The sequence below is a fragment of the Pongo abelii genome, chromosome Y (genome assembly GCF_028885655.2).
Source record: "Pongo abelii isolate AG06213 chromosome Y, NHGRI_mPonAbe1-v2.0_pri, whole genome shotgun sequence".
NCBI lineage: Eukaryota > Metazoa > Chordata > Mammalia > Primates > Hominidae > Pongo > Pongo abelii.
In genome coordinates, this window is record NC_072009.2 from 61,049,254 (window position 1) to 61,073,480 (window position 24,227).

The following is a 24,227-nucleotide window of genomic DNA, read 5'->3' on the forward strand; positions in this document are numbered from 1 at the left end:
CTTTGAGGCCTATGCTGGAAAAGGATATATCCTCACATAAAAACTAGACAAAAGCATTCCCTGAAACTTCTTTGTGATGAATGCATTCAGCCTACAGAGTTGAACTTTCCTTTTGATAGAACAGTTTTGAAACACTCTTTTTGTAGAATCTGCAAGTGGATATTTGGAGAGCTTTGAGACCTATGCTGGAAAAGGAAATATCTTCACATAAAAATTAGACAGAAGCATTCTCAGACACTTCTCTGTGATGAGTGCATTCAACTCAGAGAGTTCAACCTTCCTTTTGGTAGAACAGTTTTGAATCACTCTCTTTCTAGAATCTACAATAGATTATTTGGAGCTCATTTAGGCCTATGATGGGAAAGGGAATATCTTCCCATAAAAACTAAGCAGAATCATTGTCAGAAACATTTATGTGATGAGTGCTTTCAACTCAGAGACTTGAACATTCCTTTTGATAGAGCAGTTTTGAAACACTCTTTTTGTAGAATCTGCAATTGGATATTTGGAGTGCTTTGAGACCTATGCTGGAAAAGGAAATATCTTCACATAAAAATTAGACAGAAGCATTCTCAGACACTTCTCTGTGATGGGCGCATTCAGCTCACTGAGTTCAACCTTCCTTTAGGTAGAATAGTTTTGAATCACTCTCTTTGTAGAATCTACTATCGATTATTTGGAGCGCATTGAGGCCTACGATGGAAAAGGGAATATCTTCCCATAAAAACTAAGCAGAATCATTCTCAGAAACATTTTTGTGATGAGTGCATTCAACTCTGAGACTTGAACATTCCTTTTGAAAGAGCAGTTTTGAAACACTCTTTTCATAGAATCTACAAGTGGGTATTTGGAGCAATTTGAGGCCTATGCTGGAAAAGGGAATATCTTCACATAAAAATTAGACAGAAGCATTCTCAGAAATTTCTTTGTGATGAGTGCGTTCAACTCACAGGGTTGAACTTTCCTTTTTATAGAACAGTTTTGAAACACTCTGTTTGTAGAATTTGCAAGTGGATATTTGGAGCGATTTCAGGCCTATGCTGCAAAAAGGGAATATCTGAACATAAGAACTAGACAGAAGCATTCTCAGAGACTTCCTTGTGCCTTATACATTCAATTCACAGGCTTGAACCTTCTTTTTGGAAGAGCAGTTTTGAAACACCCTTTTTGTAGACTCTGCAAGTGGATATTTACAGCGATTTGAGGCCTACAGTGAAAAAGGGGATATCTTCACATAAAAACCAGATAGAAGCATTCTCAGAAACTTCCCTTTGCTTTATGCAGTCAACTCACAGACTTGAAACTTCCTTTTCAAAGAGCAGATTTTAAATACTCTTTTTGTAGAAACTGCAAGTGGATATTTGGAGCGCTTTGAAGCCTATGCTGGAAAAGGAAATATCCTCACATAAAAACAAGACAAAAGCATTCTCCGAAACTTCTTTGGGATGAATGCATTCAGCTCACAGAGTTGAACCTTGCCTTTGATAGAACAGTTTTGAAACACTCTTTTTTTAGAATCTGCAAGTGGATATTTGGAGCGCATTGGGACCTATGCTGGAAAAAGAAATATCTTCACATAATACCTAGACGGAAGCATTCTCAGAAACTTCTCTGTGATGAGTCATTTATGAAACACTTTCTTTGAAGAATCTATAAGAGATTATTTGGAGCTCATTGAGGCCTATGCTGGAAAAAGGAATATCTTCATATAAAAACTAGACAGAAGCATTCTGAGAAACTTCCCTGCGCTATTTGCATTCAACTCACACTCTTGAACCTTCTTTTTGAAAGAGCAGATTTGAAACACTCTTTTTGTAGAAAGTGCAAGTGCATATTTGGAGTGCTTTGAGGCCTATGATGGAAAAGGAAATATCCTCACAGAAAAATTAGACAAAAGCATTCTCAGAAATTTCTTTGTGATGTGTGCATTTAATTCACCGAGTTGAACTTTCCTTTTGATAGAACAGTTTTGAAACAGTCTTTTTGTAGAATCTGCAAGTGGATATTTGGAGCATTTTGAGGTCTATGCTGGAAAAGGAAATATCGTCACATGAAAATTAGACAGAAGCATTCCCAAAAACTTCCCCGTGCTTCATGCATTCAACTCACAGACTTGAACCTTCCTTTTGATAGAGCAGTTTTGAAACACTCTTTTTGTAGAATCTGCAATTGGATATTTGGAGCGATTTGAGGCCTATGATGAAAAAGGGAATAACTTCACCTAAAAACTAGACAGAAGCATTCTCTGAAACTTCTTTGCGATGAGTGCATTCAACCCACAGAGTTGAAACCTCCTTTTTTTTAGAAATGTTTTGTAACACTCTCTTTGTAGAATCTGAAAGTGGATACTTGGTGCGCTTTGAGGCCTATGCTGGAAATGGAAATATGTTCTCATAAAAACTAAGCAGAAGCATACTCACAGAGTTCTTAGTGATGAGTGCATCCAACTCACAGACTTAAACTTTCCTTTTGATATAGCAGTTTTGACACACTCTTTTTGTAGAATCTGCAAGTGGATATTTGGAGCGCTATGAGGCCTACGCTGTAAAAGGAAATATCATCACCTAAAAACTATACAGAAGCATTCTCAGAAACATCTCTATGATGAGTGCATTGTACTCACAGACTTGAACTTTCTTTTTGATGGAGCAGTTTTGAAACACTCCTTTTGTAGAATGTGCAAGTGGATATTTGGTGTGCTTTGAGGCCTAATCTGGAAAAGGAAATATCTTCACATAAAAACTAGACAGAAGCATTCTCTGAAACTTCTTTGTGATGCGTGCATTCATCTAACAGACTAGAAACTTCCTTTTGATAGGGCAGTTTTGAAACACCCTTTTTGTAGAATCTACAAGTGGATATTTGGAGCGATTTGAGGCCTGTGGTGTAAAAGGGAATATCTTCACATAAAAACTAGAAGGAAGCATTCTCAGAAACTTCAGTGTGCGTTATGCATTCAACTCACAGACTTGAACATTCCTTTTGAAAGAGCAGATTTGAAAAACTCTTTTTGTAGAAATTGCAAGTGGATATTTAGAGTGGTTTGAGGCCTATGCTGGAAAAGGATATATCCTCACATAAAAACTAGACAAAAGCATTCTCTGAAACTTCTTTGTGATGAATGCATTCAGCTTACAGAGTTGAACTTTTCTTTTGATAGAACAGTTTTGAAACACTCTTTTTGTAGAATCTGCAAGTGGATATTTGGAGAGCTTTGAGACCTATGCTGGAAAAGGAAATATCTTCACATAAAAACTAGACAGAAACATTGTCAGACACTTCTCTGTGACGAGTGCATTCAACTCACAGAGTTCAACCTTCCTTTTTGTAGAACAGTTATGAAACACTCTCTTTGTAGAATCTACAAGGGATCATTTGGAGCACATTAAGACCTATGCTGGAAAAGGGTGTATCTTCCCATAAAAAAATAAGCAGAATCATTCTGAGATACCTTTTTGTGATGAGTGCATTCAACTCACAGACTTGAACATTCCTTTCGATAGAGCAGTTTTGAAACACTCTTTTTGTAGATTCTGCAAGTGGGTATTTTGAGCGCTTTGAGGTCAAAGATGGAAAAGGAAATATCTTCATATAAAAACTAGACAGAAGCATTCTCAGAAATTACTTCGGGATGAGTGCATTCAACCCAAAGAGTTGAACCTTCCTTTTGATAGAACAGTTTTGAAACACTTTTTTTGTAGAATCTGCAAGTGGATATTTGGAGCAATTTGAGGCCTATGCTAGAAAAGGAAATATCTTCACATAAAAACTAGACGGAAGCATTCTCAGAAATTTCTTGGTGATGAGTGCATTCAACTCACAGGTTTGAACGTGCCTTTTGATAGAACAGTTTTGAAACACTCTGTTTGTAGAATTTGCAAGTGGATATTTGGAGAGATTTGTGGCCTGTGCTGCATAAAGGGAATATCTTAACTTTAGAACAAGACAGAAGCATTCTCAGAGACTCCCCTGTGCTTTATGCATTCAAATCACAGGCTTGAACCTTCCTTTTGATAGAGCAGTTTTGAACCACTCTTTTTGTAGAATCTGCAAGTGGATATTTGGAGTGATTTGAGGCCTATGATGAAAAAGGAAATATCTTCACCTAAAAACTAGACAGAAACATTCTCAGAAACTTCTGTGGGATCAGAACGTTCAACCAACAGAGTTGAACCTTCCTTTTGATAGACTAGTTTTGAAACACACTTTTTGTAGAATCTGCAAGTGGATGTTTGGAGGGCTTTGAGGCCTATGCTGGAAAGAAAATATCTTCACCTAAAAACTAGACAGAAGCATTCTCAGAAACTTCTTTGTGATGAGTGCATTCAACTCACAGTGTTGAAAGTTCCTTTTGATAGAACAATTCTGACACAATCTTCTTATAGAATCTGCAAGTGGATATTTGGATTGCTTGAGGCCTATGCTGGAGTAAGAAATAATTTCACATAAAAACTATATTGAAGCATTCTCAAAAACATCCTTGTGATGTGTGCCTTCAACTCACAGAATTGAAACTTCCTTTTGATAAAGCAGTTTTGAAACACCATATTGTAGAATCTGCAAGTGGATAGTTTTAGCACTTTGAGGCCTAGCCTGGAAAAGGGTCTATCTTCACGTAAAAACTGGACAGAAGCATTCTCAGAAACTTCCCTGTGCTTTATGAATTCAACTCACAGACTTGAACCTTCCTTTTGATAGAACAGTTTGGAAAAACACTTTTTGTAGAATCTGGAAGTGGATATTTAGAGCGCTTTGAGGCCTATGCAGGAAAAGGAAATACCATCACATAAAAACTAGACAGAAGTATTCTCAGAAACTTCTTTGTGATGTGTGCATTCAACTCACAGATTTGAACCCTGCTTTTCAAAGAGCAGTTATGAAACACCCTTTTTGTAGGATCTGCAGGTGGATATTTTTGGCGCTTTGAGGCCAATGCTGGAAAAGGAAATATGTATACATAAAAACTAAACAGAAGCATTCTCAGAAACTTCTCTGTATTTTATGATTTCAACTCACAGAGTTGAACCTTCCTTTTGATAGCGCAGTTTTGAAACACTCTTTTGTAGAATCTGCAAGTGGATATTTGGAATGCTTTGAGGCCTATGCTCGAAAAGGAAATTTCTTCATATAAATACTAGACAGAAGCATGCTCAGAAACTTCTTTGTGATGAGTGCATTGTACTCACAGACTTTAAATTTCCTTTTGATAGAGCAGTTTTGAAACAGTCTTTTTGTAAAATATGAAAGTGTATATTTGGTGCGATTTGAGGGCTAAGATGGAAAAGGAAATATCTTCACATAAAAAATGGACAGAAGTATTCTCCGTATTTTCTTTGTGATGTGTGCATTAAGCTAACAGAGTAGAACCTTCCTTTTGATAGAGCAGTTTTGAAACCCTCTTTTTGTAGAATCTGCAAGTGGATATTTGGAGCGATTTGAGGTCTATGGTGAAAAAGGGGATATCTTCGCATAAAAACTAGATAGAAGCATTCTCAGAAACTTCCCTGTGCCGTATGCATTCAACTCACGGACTTAAAACTTCCTTTTGAAAGAGCAGATTTGAAAAACTTTTTTTGTAGAAACTGCTAGTGGATATTTGGAGCGCTTTGAGGCCTATGCCGGAAAAGGAAATATCCCCACATAAAAAGTAGACAAAAGCATTCTCCGAAACTTCTTTGTGATGAATGCATTCACCTCACAGAGTTGAACCTTCCCTTTGATGGAACAGTTTTGAAACACTCTTTTTGTAGAATCTGCAAGTGGCTATTTGGAGCGCTTTGAGGCGTATGCTGGAAAAGGAAATATATTCACATAATAAGTAGACGGAAGCATTCACAGAAACTTCTCTGTGATGAGTGCATTCACCTCACAGAGTTCAACCTTCCTTTTGGTAGAACAGTTATGAAACACTCTCTTTGTAGAGTCTACAAGAGATTATTTGGAGCTCATTGAGGCCTAGGCTGGAAAAGAAAGTATCTTCCTGGAAAAACTAAGCAGAATCATTCTCAGAAATATTTTTGTGATGAGTGCATTCAACTCACAGCCTTGAACCTTCCTTTTGATAGAGTAGTTTTGAAACACTCGTTTTGTAGAATCTGCAAGTGGATATTTGGAGTGCTTTGTGGTCTATGCTGGAAAAGGAAATATCTTCACATCAAAACTAGACAGAAACATTCTCAGAAATTTCTGTGTTATGAGTGCATTCAACTCACAGGGTTGAACTTTCCTTTTGCTAGATCAGTTTTGAAACATTCTTTTTGTAGAATCTGCAAGTGTGTATTTGGAGCGATTTGAGGCCTATGCTGCAAAAAGAGAAATCTTCACATAAAAACTAGACAGAAGCATTCCCAAAAACTTCCCCGTGCTTCATGCATTCAACTCACAGACTTGAACCTTCCTTTTGATAGAGCAGTTTTGAAACACTCTTTTTGTAGAATCTGCAATTGGATATTTGGAGCGATTTGAGGCCTATGATGAAAAAGGGAATGTCTTCACCTAAAAACTAGACAGAAGCATCCTCTGAAACTTCTTTGTGATGAGTGCATTCAACCCACAGAGTTGAAACCTCCTTTTTTTTAGAACTGTTTTGTAACACTCTCTTTGTAGAATCTGAAAGTGGATACTTGGTGCGCTTTGAGGCCTATGCTGGAAATGGAAATATGTTCTCATAAAAACTAAGCAGAAGTATACACACAGAGTTCTTAGTGATGAGTGCATTCAACTCACAGACGTAAACTTTCCTTTTGATATAGCAGTTTTGATACACTCTTTTTGTAGAATCTGCAAGTGGATATTTGGAGCGCTATGAGGGCTACGCTGTAAAAGGAAATATCATCACATAAAAACTATACAGAAGCATTCTCAGAAACATCTCTATGATGAGCGCATTGTACTCGCAGACTTGAACTTTCTTTTTGATAGAGCAGTTTTGAAACACTCCTTTTGTAGAATGTGCAAGTGGATATTTGCTGTGCTTTGAGGCCTAATCTGGAAAAGGAAGTATCTTCACATAAAAACTAGACAGAAGCATTCTCCGAAACTTCTTTGTGATGCGTGCATTCATCTAACAGACTAGAAAGTTCCTTTTGATAGAGCAGTTTTGAAACACCCTTTTGTAGAATCTGCAAGTGGATATTTGGAGCGATTTGAGGCCTGTGGTGTAAAAGGGAATATCTTCACATAAAAACTAGAAGGAAGCATTCTCAGAAACTTCAGTGTGCTTTATGCATTCAACTCACAGACTTGAACCTTCCTTTTGAAAAAGCAGATTTGAAAAACTCTTTTTGTAGAAATTGCAAGTGGATATTTGGAGTGCTTTGAGGCCTATGCTGGAAAAGGATATATCCTCACATAAAAACTAGACAAAAGCATTCCCTGAAACTTCTTTGTGATGAATGCATTCAGCTTACAGAGTTGAACTTTCCTTTTGATAGAACAGTTTTGAAACACTCTTTTTGTAGAATCTGCAAGTAGATATTTGGAGAGCTTTGAGACCTATGCTGGAAAAGGAAATATCTTCACATAAAAATTAGACAGAAGCATTCTCAGACACTTCTCTGTGATGAGTGCATTCAACTCAGAGAGTTCAACCTTCCTTTTGGTAGAACAGTTTTGAATCACTCTCTTTCTAGAATCTACAATAGATTATTTGGAGCTCATTTAGGCCTATGATGGGAAAGGGAATATCTTCCCATAAAAACTAAGCAGAATCATTCTCAGAAACATTTATGTGATGAGTGCTTTCAACTCAGAGACTTGAACATTCCTTTTGATAGAGCAGTTTTGAAACACTCTTTTTGTAGAATCTGCAATTGGATATTTGGAGTGCTTTGAGACCTATGCTGGAAAAGGAAATATCTTCACATAAAAATTAGACAGAAGCATTCTCAGACACTTCTCTGTGATGGGCGCATTCAGCTCACTGAGTTCAACCTTCCTTTAGGTAGAATAGTTTTGAATCACTCTCTTTGTAGAATCTACTATCGATTATTTGGAGCGCATTGGGGCCTACGATGGAAAAGGGAATATCTTCCCATAAAAACTAAGCAGAATCATTCTCAGAAACATTTTTGTGATGAGTGCATTCAACTCTGAGACTTGAACATTCCTTTTGAAAGATCAGTTTTGAAACATTCTTTTTATAGAATCTACAAGTGGGTATTTGGAGCAATTTGAGGCCTATGCTGGAAAAGGGAATATCTTCACATAAAAATTAGACAGAAGCATTCTCAGAAATTTCTTTGTGATGAGTGGGTTCAACTCACAGGGTTGAACTTTCCTTTTGATAGAACAGTTTTGAAACACTCTGTTTGTAGAATTTGCAAGTGGATATTTGGAGCGATTTGAGGCCTATGCTGCAAAAAGGGAATATCTGAACATAAGAACTAGACAGAAGCATTCTCAGAGACTTCCTTGTGCCTTATACATTCAATTCACAAGCTTGAACCTTCTTTTTGGTAGAGCAGTTTTGAAACACCCTTTTTGTAGACTCTGCAAGTGGATATTTACAGCGATTTGAGGCCTACAGTGAAAAAGGGGATATCTTCACATAAAAACTAGATAGAAGCATTCTCAGAAACTTCCCTTTGCTTTATGCAGTCAACTCACAGACTTGAAACTTCCTTTTCAAAGAGCAGATTTTAAATACTCTTTTTGTAGAAACTGCAAGTGGATATTTGGAGCGCTTTGAGGCCTATGCTGGAAAAGGAAATATCCTCACATAAAAACAAGACAAAAGCATTCTCCGAAACTTCTTTGGGATGAATGCATTCAGCTCACAGAGTTGAACCTTGCCTTTGATAGAACAGTTTTGAAACACTCTTTTTTTAGAATCTGCAAGTGGATATTTGGAGCGCATTGGGACCTATGCTGGAAAAAGAAATATCTTCACATAATACCTAGACGGAAGCATTCTCAGAAACTTCTCTGTGATGAGTCATTTATGAAACACTTTCTTTGAAGAATCTATAAGAGATTATTTGGAGCTCATTGAGGCCTATGCTGGAAAAAGGAATATCTTCATATAAAAACTAGACAGAAGCATTCTGAGAAACTTCCCTGCGCTATTTGCATTCAACTCACACTCTTGAACCTTCTTTTTGAAAGAGCAGATTTGAAACACTCTTTTTGTAGAAACTGCAAGTACATATTTGGAGTGCTTTTAGGCCTATGATGGAAAAGGAAATATCCTCACAGAAAAATTAGACAAAAGCATTCTCAGAAATTTCTTTGTGATGTGTGCATTTAATTCACCGAGTTGAACTTTCCTTTTGATAGAACAGTTTTGAAACAGTCTTTTTGTAGAATCTGCAAGTGGATATTTGGAGCATTTTGAGGTCTAAGCTGGAAAAGGAAATATCTTCACATAAAAACTAGACAGAAGCATTCCCAAAAACTTCCCCGTGCTTCATGCATTCAACTCACAGACTTGAACCTTCCTTTTGATAGAGCAGTTTTGAAACACTCTTTTTGTAGAATCTGCAATTGGATATTTGGAGCGATTTGAGGCCTATGATGAAAAAGGGAATATCTTCACCTAAAAACTAGACAGAAGCATTCTCTGAAACTTCTTTGCGATGAGTGCATTCAACCCACAGAGTTGAAACCTCCTTTTTTTTAGAACTGTTTTGTAACACTCTCTTTGTAGAATCTGAAAGTGGATACTTGGTGCGCTTTGAGGCCTATGCTGGAAATGGAAATATGTTCTCATAAAAACTAAGCAGAAGCATACTCACAGAGTTCTTAGTGATGAGTGCATCCAACTCACAGACTTAAACTTTCCTTTTGATATAGCAGTTTTGACACACTCTTTTTGTAGAATCTGCAAGTGGATATTTGGAGCGCTATGAGGCCTACGCTGTAAAAGGAAATATCATCACATAAAAACTATACAGAAGCATTCTCAGAAACATCTCTATGATGAGCGCATTGTACTCACGGACTTGAACTTTCTTTTTGATAGAGCAGTTTTGAAACACTCCTTTTGTAGAATGTGCAAGTAGATATTTGGTGTGCTTTGAGGCCTAATCTGGAAAAGGAAATATCTTCACATAAAAACTAGACAGAAGCATTCTCTGAAACTTCTTTGTGATGCGTGCGTTCATCTAACAGACTAGAAACTTCCTTTTGATAGAGCAGTTTTGAAACACCCTTTTTGTAGAATCTACAAGTGGATATTTGGAGCGATTTGAGGCCTGTGGTGTAAAAGGGAATATCTTTTCATAAAAACTAGAAGGAAGCATTCTCAGAAACTTCAGTGTGCGTTATGCATTCAACTCACAGACTTGAACATTCCTTTTGAAAGAGCAGATTTGAAAAACTCTTTTTGTAGAAATTGCAAGTGGATATTTAGAGTGGTGTGAGGCCTATGCTGGAAAAGGATATATCCTCACATAAAAACTAGACAAAAGCATTCTCTGAAACTTCTTTGTGATGAATGCATTCAGCTTACAGAGTTGAACTTTCCTTTTGATAGAACAGTTTTGAAACACTCTTTTTGTAGAATCTGCAAGTGGATATTTGGAGAGCTTTGAGACCTATGTTGGAAAAGGAAATATCTTCACATAAAAATTAGACAGAAGCATTCTCAGACACTTCTCTGTGATGAGTGCATTCAACTCACAGAGTTCAACCTTCCTTTTTGTAGAACAGTTATGAAACTCTCTCTTTGTAGAATCTACAAGGGATCATTTGGAGCACATTGGGGCCTATGCTGGAAAAGGAAGTATCTTCCCATTAAAAAAAAAGCAGAATCATTCTGAGATACTTTTTTGTGATCAGTTCATTCGACTCACAGACTTGAACCTTCCTTTTGATAGAGCAGTTTTGAAACACTCTTTTTGAAGAATCTTCAAGTGGATATTTGGAGCGCTTTGAGGCCTATGCTGGAAAAGGAAATATCTTCACATAAAAACTAGACAGAAGCATTGTCAGACACTTCTCTGTGATGAGTGCATTCAACTCACAGAGTTCAACCTTCCTTTTTGTAGAACAGTTATGAAACACTCTCTTTGTAGAATCTACAAGGGATCATTTGGAGCACATTAAGACCTATGCTGGAAAAGGGTGTATCTTCCCATAAAAAAATAAGCAGAATCATTCTGAGATACCTTTTTGTGATGAGTGCATTCAACTCACAGACTTGAACATTCCTTTCGATAGAGCAGTTTTGAAACACTCTTTTTGTAGATTCTGCAAGTGGGTATTTTGAGCGCTTTGAGGTCAAAGATGGAAAAGGAAATATCTTCATATAAAAACTAGACAGAAGCATTCTCAGAAATTACTTTGGGATGAGTGCATTCAACCCAAAGAGTTGAACCTTCCTTTTGATAGAACAGTTTTGAAACACTTTTTTTGTAGAATCTGCAAGTGGATATTTGGAGCAATTTGAGGCCTATGCTAGAAAAGGAAATATCTTCACATAAAAACTAGACGGAAGCATTCTCAGAAATTTCTTGGTGATGAGTGCATTCAACTCACAGGTTTGAACTTGCCTTTTGATAGAACAGTTTTGAAACACTCTGTTTGTAGAATTTGCAAGTGGATATTTGGAGAGAATTGTGGCCTGTGCTGCATAAAGGGAATATCTTAACTTTAGAACAAGACAGAAGCATTCTCAGAGACTCCCCTGTGCTTTATGCATTCAAATCACAGGCTTGAACCTTCCTTTTGATAGAGCAGTTTTGAACCACTCTTTTTGTAGAATCTGCAAGTGGATATTTGGAGTGATTTGAGGCCTATGATGAAAAAGGAAATATCTTCACCTAAAAACTAGACAGAAACATTCTCAGAAACTTCTGTGGGATCAGAACGTTCAACCAACAGAGTTGAACCTTCCTTTTGATAGACTAGTTTTGAAACACACTTTTTGTAGAATCTGCAAGTGGATGTTTGGAGGGCTTTGAGGCCTATGCTGGAAAGAAAATATCTTCACCTAAAAACTAGACAGAAGCATTCGCAGAAACTTCTTTGTGATGAGTGCATTCAACTCACAGTGTTGAAAGTTCCTTTTGATAGAACAATTCTGACACAATCTTCTTATAGAATCTGCAAGTGGATATTTGGATTGCTTGAGGCCTATGCTGGAGTAAGAAATAATTTCACATAAAAACTATATTGAAGCATTCTCAAAAACATCTTTGTGATGTGTGCCTTCAACTCACAGAATTGAAACTTCCTTTTGATAAAGCAGTTTTGAAACACCATATTGTAGAATCTGCAAGTGGATAGTTTTAGCACTTTGAGGCCTAGCCTGGAAAAGGGTCTATCTTCACGTAAAAACTGGACAGAAGCATTCTCAGAAACTTCCCTGTGCTTTATGAATTCAACTCACAGACTTGAACCTTCCTTTTGATAGAACAGTTTGGAAAAACACTTTTTGTAGAATCTGGAAGTGGATATTTAGAGCGCTTTGAGGCCTATGCAGGAAAAGGAAATACCATCACATAAAAACTAGACAGAAGTATTCTCAGAAACTTCTTTGTGATGTGTGCATTCAACTCACAGATTTGAACCCTGCTTTTCAAAGAGCAGTTATGAAACACCCTTTTTGTAGGATCTGCAGGTGGACATTTTTGGCGCTTTGAGGCCAATGCTGGAAAAGGAAATATGTATACATAAAAACTAAACAGAAGCATTCTCAGAAACTTCTCTGTGTTTTATGATTTCAACTCACAGAGTTGAACCTTCCTTTTGATAGCGCAGTTTTGAAACACTCTTTTGTAGAATCTGCAAGTGGATATTTGGAATGCTTTGAGGCCTATGCTCGAAAAGGAAATTTCTTCATATAAATACTAGACAGAAGCATGCTCAGAAACTTCTTTGTGATGAGTGCATTGTACTCACAGACTTCAAATTTCCTTTTGATAGAGCAGTTTTGAAACAGTCTTTTTGTAAAATATGAAAGTGTATATTTGGTGCGATTTGAGGGCTAAGATGGAAAAGGAAATATCTTCACATAAAAACTGGACAGAAGTAATCTCCGTATTTTCTTTGTGATGTGTGCATTAAACTAACAGAGTAGAACCTTCCTTTTGATAGAGCAGTTTTGAAACCCTCTTTTTGTAGAATCTGCAAGTGGATATTTGGAGCGATTTGAGGCCTATGGTGAAAAAGGGGATATCTTCGCATAAAAACTAGATAGAAGCATTCTCAGAAACTTCCCTGTGCCGTATGCATTCAACTCACGGACTTAAAACTTCCTTTTGAAAGAGCAGATTTGAAACACTTTTTTTGTAGAAACTGCAAGTGGATATTTGGAGCGCTTTGAGGCCTATGCAGGAAAAGGAAATATCCCCACATAAAAAGTAGACAAAAGCATTCTCCGAAACTTCTTTGTGATGAATTCATTCACCTCACAGAGTTGAACCTTCCCTTTGATGGAACAGTTTTGAAACACTCTTTTTGTAGAATCTGCAAGTGGCTATTTGGAGCGCTTTGAGGCGTATGCTGGAAAAGGAAATATCTTCACATAATAAATAGACGGAAGCATTCACAGACACTTCTCTGTGATGAGTGCATTCACCTCACAGAGTTCAACCTTCCTTTTGGTAGAACAGTTATGAAACACTCTCTTTGTAGAGTCTACAAGAGATTATTTGGAGCTCATTGAGGCCTATGCTGGAAGAGAAAGTATCTTCCCGGAAAAACTAAGCAGAATCATTCTCAGAAATATTTTTGTGATGAGTGCATTCAACTCACAGCCTTGAACCTTCCTTTTGATAGAGTAGTTTTGAAACACTCGTTTTGTAGAATCTGCAAGTGGATATTTGGAGTGCTTTGAGGTCCATGCTGGAAAAGGAAATATCTTCACATCAAAACTAGACAGAAACATTCTCAGAAATTTCTGTGTGATGAGTGCATTCAACTCACAGGGTTGAACTTTCCTTTTGCTAGAACAGTTTTGAAACATTCTTTTTGTAGAATCTGCAAGTGTGTATTTGGAGCGATTGGAGGCGTATGCTGCAAAAAGAGAAATCTTCACATAAAAACTAGACAGAAGCATTCCCAAAAACTTCCCCGTGCTTCATGCATTCAACTCACAGACTTGAACCTTCCTTTTGATAGAGCAGTTTTGAAACACTCTTTTTGTAGAATCTGCAATTGGATATTTGGAGCGATTTGAGGCCTATGATGAATAAGGGAATGACTTCACCTAAAAACTAGACAGAAGCATCCTCTGAAACTTCTTTGTGATGAGTGCATTCAACCCACAGAGTTGAAACCTCCTTTTTTTTAGAACTGTTTTGTAACACTCTCTTTGTAGAATCTGAAAGTGGATACTTGGTGCGCTTTGAGGCCTATGCTGGAAATGGAAATATGTTCTCATAAAAACTAAGCAGAAGCATACTCACAGAGTTCTTAGTGATGAGTGCATTCAACTCACAGACATAAACTTTCCTTTTGATATAGCAGTTTTGACACACTCTTTTTGAAGAATCTGCAAGTGGATATTTGGAGCGCTATGAGGGCTACGCTGTAAAAGGAAATATCATCACATAAAAACTATACAGAAGCATTCTCAGAAACATCTCTATGATGAGCGCATTGTACTCACAGACTTGAACTTTCTTTTTGATAGAGCAGTTTTGAAACACTCCTTTTGTAGAATGTGCAAGTGGATATTTGGTGTGCTTTGAGGCCTAATCTGGAAAAGGAAATATCTTCACATAAAAACTAGACAGAAGCATTCTCTGAAACTTCTTTGTGATGCGTGCATTCATCTAACAGACTAGAAACTTCCTTTTGATAGAGCAGTTTTGAAACACCCTTTTTGTAGAATCTACAAGTGGATATTTGGAGCGATTTGAGGCCTGTGGTGTAAAAGGGAATATCTTCACATAAAAACTAGAAGGAAGCATTCTCAGAAACTTCAGTGTGCTTTATGCATTCAACTCACAGACTTGAACCTTCCTTTTGAAAAAGCAGACTTGAAAAACTCTTTTTGTAGAAATTGCAAGTGGATATTTGGAGTGCTTTGAGGCCTATGCTGGAAAAGGATATATCCTCACATAAAAACTAGACAAAAGCATTCCCTGAAACTTCTTTGTGATGAATGCATTCAGCTTACAGAGTTGAACTTTCCTTTTGATAGAACAGTTTTGAAACACTCTTTTTGTAGAATCTGCAAGTGGATATTTGGAGAGCTATGAGACCTATGCTGGAAAAGGAAATATCTTCACATAAAAATTAGACAGAAGCATTCTTAGACACTTCTCTGTGATGAGTGCATTCAACTCAGAGAGTTCAACCTTCCTTTTGGTAGAACAGTTTTGAATCACTCTCTTTCTAGAATCTACAATAGATTATTTGGAGCTCATTTAGGCCTATGATGGGAAAGGGAATATCTTCCCATAAAAACTAAGCAGAATCATTGTCAGAAACATTTATGTGATGAGTGCTTTCAACTCAGAGTCTTGAACATTCCTTTTGATAGAGCAGTTTTGAAACACTCTTTTTGTAGAATCTGCAATGGGATATTTGGAGTGCTTTGAGACCTATGCTGGAAAAGGAAATATCTTCACATAAAAATTAGACAGAAGCATTCTCAGACACTTCTCTGTGATGGGCGCATTCAGCTCACTGAGTTCAACCTTCCTTTAGGTAGAATAGTTTTGAATCACTCTCTTTGTAGAATCTACTATCGATTATTTGGAGCGCATTGAGGCCTACGATGGAAAAGGGAATATCTTCCCATAAAAACTAAGCAGAATCATTCTCAGAAACATTTTTGTGATGAGTGCATTCAACTCTGAGACTTGAACATTCCTTTTGAAAGAGCAGTTTTGAAACATTCTTTTTATAGAATCTACAAGTGGGTATTTGGAGCAATTTGAGGCCTATGCTGGAAAAGGGAATATCTTCACATAAAAATTAGACAGAAGCATTCTCAGAAATTTCTTTGTGATGAGTGCGTTCAACTCACAGGGTTGAACTTTCCTTTTGATAGAACAGTTTTGAAACACTCTGTTTGTAGAATTTGCAAGTGGATATTTGGAGCGATTTGAGGCCTATGCTGCAAAAAGGGAATATCTGAACATAAGAACTAGACAGAAGCATTCTCAGAGACTTCCTTGTGCCTTATACATTCAATTCACAGGCTTGAACCTTCTTTTTGGTAGAGCAGTTTTGAAACACCCTTTTTGTAGACTCTGCAAGTGGATATTTACAGCGATTTGAGGCCTACAGTGAAAAAGGGGATATCTTCACATAAAAACTAGATAGAAGCATTCTCAGAAACTTCCCTTTGCTTTATGCAGTCAACTCACAGACTTGAAACTTCCTTTTCAAAGAGCAGATTTTAAATACTCTTTTTGTAGAAACTGCAAGTGGATATTTGGAGCGCTTTGAGGCCTATGCTGGAAAAGGAAATATCCTCACATAAAAACAAGACAAAAGCATTCTCCGAAACTTCTTTGGGATGAATGCATTCAGCTCACAGAGTTGAACCTTGCCTTTGATAGAACAGTTTTGAAACACTCTTTTTTTAGAATCTGCAAGTGGATATTTGGAGCGCATTGGGACCTATGCTGGAAAAAGAAATATCTTCACATAATACCTAGACGGAAGCATTCTCAGAAACTTCTCTGTGATGAGTCATTTATGAAACACTTTCTTTGAAGAATCTATAAGAGATTATTTGGAGCTCATTGAGGCCTATGCTGGAAAAAGGAATATCTTCATATAAAAACTAGACAGAAGCATTCTGAGAGACTTCCCTGCGCTATTTGCATTCAACTCACACTCTTGAACCTTCTTTTTGAAAGAGCAGATTTGAAACACTCTTTTTGTAGAAAGTGCAAGTGCATATTTGGAGTGCTTTGAGGCCTATGATGGAAAAGGAAATATCCTCACAGAAAAATTAGACAAAAGCATTCTCAGAAATTTCTTTGTGATGTGTGCATTTAATTCACCGAGTTGAACTTTCCTTTTGATAGAACAGTTTTGAAACAGTCTTTCTGTAGAATCTGCAAGTGGATATTTGGAGCATTTTGAGGTCTATGCTGGAAAAGGAAATATCTTCACATAAAAACTAGACAGAAGCATTCCCAAAAACTTCCCCGTGCTTCATGCATTCAACTCACAGACTTGAACCTTCCTTTTGATAGAGCAGTTTTGAAACACTCTTTTTGTAGAATCTGCAATTGGATATTTGGAGCGATTTGAGGCCTATGATGAAAAAGGGAATATCTTCACCTAAAAACTAGACAGAAGCATTCTCTGAAACTTCTTTGCGATGAGTGCATTCAACCCACAGAGTTGAAACCTCCTTTTTTTTAGAACTGTTTTGTAACACTCTCTTTGTAGAATCTGAAAGTGGATACTTGGTGCGCTTTGAGGCCTATGCTGGAAATGGAAATATGTTCTCATAAAAACTAAGCAGAAGCATACTCACAGAGTTCTTAGTGAGGAGTGCATCCAACTCACAGACTTAAACTTTCCTTTTGATATAGCAGTTTTGACACACTCTTTTTGTAGAATCTGCAAGTGGATATTTGGAGCGCTATGAGGCCTACGCTGTAAAAGGAAATATCATCACATAAAAACTATACAGAAGCATTCTCAGAAACCTCTCTATGATGAGTGCATTGTACTCACGGACTTGAACTTTCTTTTTGATAGAGCAGTTTTGAAACACTCCTTTTGTAGAATGTGCAAGTGGATATTTGGTGTGCTTTGAGGCCTAATCTGGAAAAGGAAATATCTTCACATAAAAACTAGACAGAAGCATTCTCTGAAACTTCTTTGTGATGCGTGCGTTCATCTGACAGACTAGAAACTTCCTTTTGATAGAGCAGTTTTGAAACACCCTTTTTGTAGAATCTACAAGTGGATATTTGGAGCGATTTGAGGCCTGTGTTGTAAAAGGGAATATCTTTTCATAAAAACTAGAAGGAAGCATTCTCAGAAACTTCAGTGTGCGTTATGCATTCAACTCACAGACTTGAACATTCCTTTTGAAAGAGCAGATTTGAAAAACTCTTTTTGTAGAAATTGCAAGTGGATATTTAGAGTGGTTTGAGGCCTATGCTGGAAAAGGATATATCCTCACATAAAAACTAGACAAAAGCATTCTCTGAAACTTCTTTGTGATGAATGCATTCAGCTTACAGAGTTGAACTTTCCTTTTGATAGAACAGTTTTGAAACACTCTTTTTGTAGAATCTGCAAGTGGATATTTGGAGAGCTTTGAGACCTTTGCTGGAAAAGGAAATATCTTCACATAAAAATTAGACAGAAGCATTCTCAGACACTTCTCTGTGATGAGTGCATTCACCTCACAGAGTTCAACCTTCCTTTTGGTAGAACAGTTATGAAACACTCTCTTTGTAGAGTCTACAAGAGATTATTTGGAGCTCATTGAGGCCTATGCTGGAAGAGAAAGTATCTTCCCGGAAAAACTAAGCAGAATCATTCTCAGAAATATTTTTGTGATGAGTGCATTCAACTCACAGCCTTGAACCTTCCTTTTGATAGAGTAGTTTTGAAACACTCGTTTTGTAGAATCTGCAAGTGGATATTTGGAGTGCTTTGAGGTCCATGCTGGAAAAGGAAATATCTTCACATCAAAACTAGACAGAAACATTCTCAGAAATTTCTGTGTGATGAGTGCATTCAACTCACAGGGTTGAACTTTCCTTTTGCTAGAACAGTTTTGAAACATTCTTTTTGTAGAATCTGCAAGTGTGTATTTGGAGCGATTGGAGGCGTATGCTGCAAAAAGAGAAATCTTCACATAAAAACTAGACAGAAGCATTCCCAAAAACTTCCCCGTGCTTCATGCATTCAACTCACAGACTTGAACCTTCCTTTTGATAGAGCAGTTTTGAAACACTCTTTTTGTAGAATCTGCAATTGGATATTTGGAGCGATTTGAGGCCTATGATGAAAAAGGGAATGACTTCACCTAAAAACTAGACAGAAGCATCCTCTGAAACTTCTTTGTGATGAGTGCATTCAACCCACAGAGTTGAAACCTCCTTTTTTTTAGAACTGTTTTGTAACACTCTCTTTGTAGAATCTGAAAGTGGATACTTGGTGCGCTTTGAGGCCTATGCTGGAAATGGAAATATGTTCTCATAAAAACTAAGCAGAAGCATACTCACAGAGTTCTTAGTGATGAGTGCATTCAACTCACAGACATAAACTTTCCTTTTGATATAGCAGTTTTGACACACTCTTTTTGTAGAATCTGCAAGTGGATATTTGGAGCGCTATGAGGGCTACGCTGTAAAAGGAAATATCATCACATAAAAACTATACAGAAGCATTCTCAGAAACATCTCTATGATGAGCGCATTGTACTCACAGACTTGAACTTTCTTTTTGATAGAGCAGTTTTGAAACACTCCTTTTGTAGAATGTGCAAGTGGATATTTGGTGTGCTTTGAGGCCTAATCTGGAAAAGGAAATATCTTCACATAAAAACTAGACAGAAGCATTCTCTGAAACTTCTTTGTGATGCGTGCATTCATCTAACAGACTAGAAACTTCCTTTTGATAGAGCAGTTTTGAAACACCCTTTTTGTAGAATCTACAAGTGGATATTTGGAGCGATTTGAGGCCTGTGGTGTAAAAGGGAATATCTTCACATAAAAACTAGAAGGAAGCATTCTCAGAAACTTCAGTGTGCGTTATGCATTCAACTCACAGACTTGAACCTTCCTTTTGAAAAAGCAGATTTGAAAAACTCTTTTTGTAGAAATTGCAAGTGGATATTTGGAGTGCTTTGAGGCCTATGCTGGAAAAGGATATATCCTCACATAAAAACTAGACAAAAGCATTCCCTGAAACTTCTTTGTGATGAATGCATTCAGCTTACAGAGTTGAACTTTCCTTTTGATAGAACAGTTTTGAAACACTCTTTTTGTAGAATCTGCAAGTGGATATTTGGAGAGCTATGAGACCTATGCTGGAAAAGGAAATATCTTCACATAAAAGTTAGACAGAAGCATTCTTAGACACTTCTCTGTGATGAGTGCATTCAACTCAGAGAGTTCAACCTTCCTTTTGGTAGAACAGTTTTGAATCACTCTCTTTCTAGAATCTACAATAGATTATTTGGAGCTCATTTAGGCCTATGATGGGAAAGGGAATATCTTCCCATAAAAACTAAGCAGAATCATTGTCAGAAACATTTATGTGATGAGTGCTTTCAACTCAGAGTCTTGAACATTCCTTTTGATAGAGCGGTTTTGAAACACTCTTTTTGTAGAATCTGCAATGGGATATTTGGAGTGCTTTGAGACCTATGCTGGAAAAGGAAATATCTTCACATAAAAATTAGACAGAAGCATTCTCAGACACTTCTCTGTGATGGGCGCATTCAGCTCACTGAGTTCAACCTTCCTTTAGGTAGAATAGTTTTGAATCACTCTCTTTGTAGAATCTACTATCGATTATTTGGAGCGCATTGAGGCCTACGATGGAAAAGGGAATATCTTCCCATAAAAACTAAGCAGAATCATTCTCAGAAACATTTTTGTGATGAGTGCATTCAACTCTGAGACTTGAACATTCCTTTTGAAAGAGCAGTTTTGAAACATTCTTTTTATAGAATCTACAAGTGGGTATTTGGAGCAATTTGAGGCCTATGCTGGAAAAGGGAATATCTTCACATAAAAATTAGACAGAAGCATTCTCAGAAATTTCTTTGTGATGAGTGCGTTCAACTCACAGGGTTGAACTTTCCTTTTGATAGAACAGTTTTGAAACACTCTGTTTGTAGAATTTGCAAGTGGATATTTGGAGCGATTTGTGGCCTATGCTGCAAAAAGGGAATATCTTAACATAAGAACTAGACAGAAGCATTCTCAGAGACTTCCTTGTGCCTTATACATTCAATTCACAGGCTTGAACCTTCTTTTTGGTAGAGCAGTTTTGAAACACCCTTTTTGTAGACTCTGCAAGTGGATATTTACAGCGATTTGAGGCCTACAGTGAAAAAGGGGATATCTTCACATAAAAACTAGATAGAAGCATTCTCAGAAACTTCCCTTTGCTTTATGCAGTCAACTCACAGACTTGAAACTTCCTTTTCAAAGAGCAGATTTTAAATACTCTTTTTGTAGAAACTGCAAGTGGATATTTGGAGCGCTTTGAGGCCTATGCTGGAAAAGGAAATATCCTCACATAAAAACAAGACAAAAGCATTCTCCGAAACTTCTTTGGGATGAATGCATTCAGCTCACAGAGTTGAACCTTGCCTTTGATAGAACAGTTTTGAAACACTCTTTTTTTAGAATCTGCAAGTGGATATTTGGAGCGCATTGGGACCTATGCTGGAAAAAGAAATATCTTCACATAATACCTAGACGGAAGCATTCTCAGAAACTTCTCTGTGATGAGTCATTTATGAAACACTTTCTTTGAAGAATCTATAAGAGATTATTTGGAGCTCATTGAGGCCTATGCTGGAAAAAGGAATATCTTCATATAAAAACTAGACAGAAGCATTCTGAGAGACTTCCCTGCGCTATTTGCATTCAACTCACACTCTTGAACCTTCTTTTTGAAAGAGCAGATTTGAAACACTCTTTTTGTAGAAAGTGCAAGTGCATATTTGGAGTGCTTTGAGGCCTATGATGGAAAAGGAAATATCCTCACAGAAAAATTAGACAAAAGCATTCTCAGAAATTTCTTTGTGATGTGTGCATTTAATTCACCGAGTTGAACTTTCCTTTTGATAGAACAGTTTTGAAACAGTCTTTCTGTAGAATCTGCAAGTGGATATTTGGAGCATTTTGAGGTCTATGCTGGAAAAGGAAATATCTTCACATAAAAACTAGACAGAAGCATTCCCAAAAACTTCCCCGTGCTTCATGCATTCAACTCACAGACTTGAACCTTCCTTTTGATAGAGCAGTTTTGAAACACTCTTTTTGTAGAATCTGCAATTGGATATTTGGAGCGATTTGAGGCCTATGATGAAAAAGGGAATATCTTCACCTAAAAACTAGACAGAAGCATTCTCTGAAACTTCTTTGCGATGAGTGCATTCAACCCACAGAGTTGAAACCTCCTTTTTTTTAGAACTGTTTTGTAACACTCTCTTTGTAGAATCTGAAAGTGGATACTTGGTGCGCTTTGAGGCCTATGCTGGAAATGGAAATATGTTCTCATAAAAACTAAGCAGAAGCATACTCACAGAGTTCTTAGTGAGGAGTGCATCCAACTCACAGACTTAAACTTTCCTTTTGATATAGCAGTTTTGACACACTCTTTTTGTAGAATCTGCAAGTGGATATTTGGAGCGCTATGAGGCCTACGCTGTAAAAGGAAATATCATCACATAAAAACTATACAGAAGCATTCTCAGAAACCTCTCTATGATGAGTGCATTGTACTCACGGACTTGAACTTTCTTTTTGATAGAGCAGTTTTGAAACACTCCTTTTGTAGAATGTGCAAGTGGATATTTGGTGTGCTTTGAGGCCTAATCTGGAAAAGGAAATATCTTCACATAAAAACTAGACAGAAGCATTCTCTGAAACTTCTTTGTGATGCGTGCGTTCATCTGACAGACTAGAAACTTCCTTTTGATAGAGCAGTTTTGAAACACCCTTTTTGTAGAATCTACAAGTGGATATTTGGAGCGATTTGAGGCCTGTGTTGTAAAAGGGAATATCTTTTCATAAAAACTAGAAGGAAGCATTCTCAGAAACTTCAGTGTGCGTTATGCATTCAACTCACAGACTTGAACATTCCTTTTGAAAGAGCAGATTTGAAAAACTCTTTTTGTAGAAATTGCAAGTGGATATTTAGAGTGGTTTGAGGCCTATGCTGGAAAAGGATATATCCTCACATAAAAACTAGACAAAAGCATTCTCTGAAACTTCTTTGTGATGAATGCATTCAGCTTACAGAGTTGAACTTTCCTTTTGATAGAACAGTTTTGAAACACTCTTTTTGTAGAATCTGCAAGTGGATATTTGGAGAGCTTTGAGACCTTTGCTGGAAAAGGAAATATCTTCACATAAAAATTAGACAGAAGCATTCTCAGACACTTCTCTGTGATGAGTGCATTCACCTCACAGAGTTCAACCTTCCTTTTGGTAGAACAGTTATGAAACACTCTCTTTGTAGAGTCTACAAGAGATTATTTGGAGCTCATTGAGGCCTATGCTGGAAGAGAAAGTATCTTCCCGGAAAAACTAAGCAGAATCATTCTCAGAAATATTTTTGTGATGAGTGCATTCAACTCACAGCCTTGAACCTTCCTTTTGATAGAGTAGTTTTGAAACACTCGTTTTGTAGAATCTGCAAGTGGATATTTGGAGTGCTTTGAGGTCCATGCTGGAAAAGGAAATATCTTCACATCAAAACTAGACAGAAACATTCTCAGAAATTTCTGTGTGATGAGTGCATTCAACTCACAGGGTTGAACTTTCCTTTTGCTAGAACAGTTTTGAAACATTCTTTTTGTAGAATCTGCAAGTGTGTATTTGGAGCGATTGGAGGCGTATGCTGCAAAAAGAGAAATCTTCACATAAAAACTAGACAGAAGCATTCCCAAAAACTTCCCCGTGCTTCATGCATTCAACTCACAGACTTGAACCTTCCTTTTGATAGAGCAGTTTTGAAACACTCTTTTTGTAGAATCTGCAATTGGATATTTGGAGCGATTTGAGGCCTATGATGAAAAAGGGAATGACTTCACCTAAAAACTAGACAGAAGCATCCTCTGAAACTTCTTTGTGATGAGTGCATTCAACCCACAGAGTTGAAACCTCCTTTTTTTTAGAACTGTTTTGTAACACTCTCTTTGTAGAATCTGAAAGTGGATACTTGGTGCGCTTTGAGGCCTATGCTGGAAATGGAAATATGTTCTCATAAAAACTAAGCAGAAGCATACTCACAGAGTTCTTAGTGATGAGTGCATTCAACTCACAGACATAAACTTTCCTTTTGATATAGCAGTTTTGACACACTCTTTTTGTAGAATCTGCAAGTGGATATTTGGAGCGCTATGAGGGCTACGCTGTAAAAGGAAATATCATCACATAAAAACTATACAGAAGCATTCTCAGAAACATCTCTATGATGAGCGCATTGTACTCACAGACTTGAACTTTCTTTTTGATAGAGCAGTTTTGAAACACTCCTTTTGTAGAATGTGCAAGTGGATATTTGGTGTGCTTTGAGGCCTAATCTGGAAAAGGAAATATCTTCACATAAAAACTAGACAGAAGCATTCTCTGAAACTTCTTTGTGATGCGTGCATTCATCTA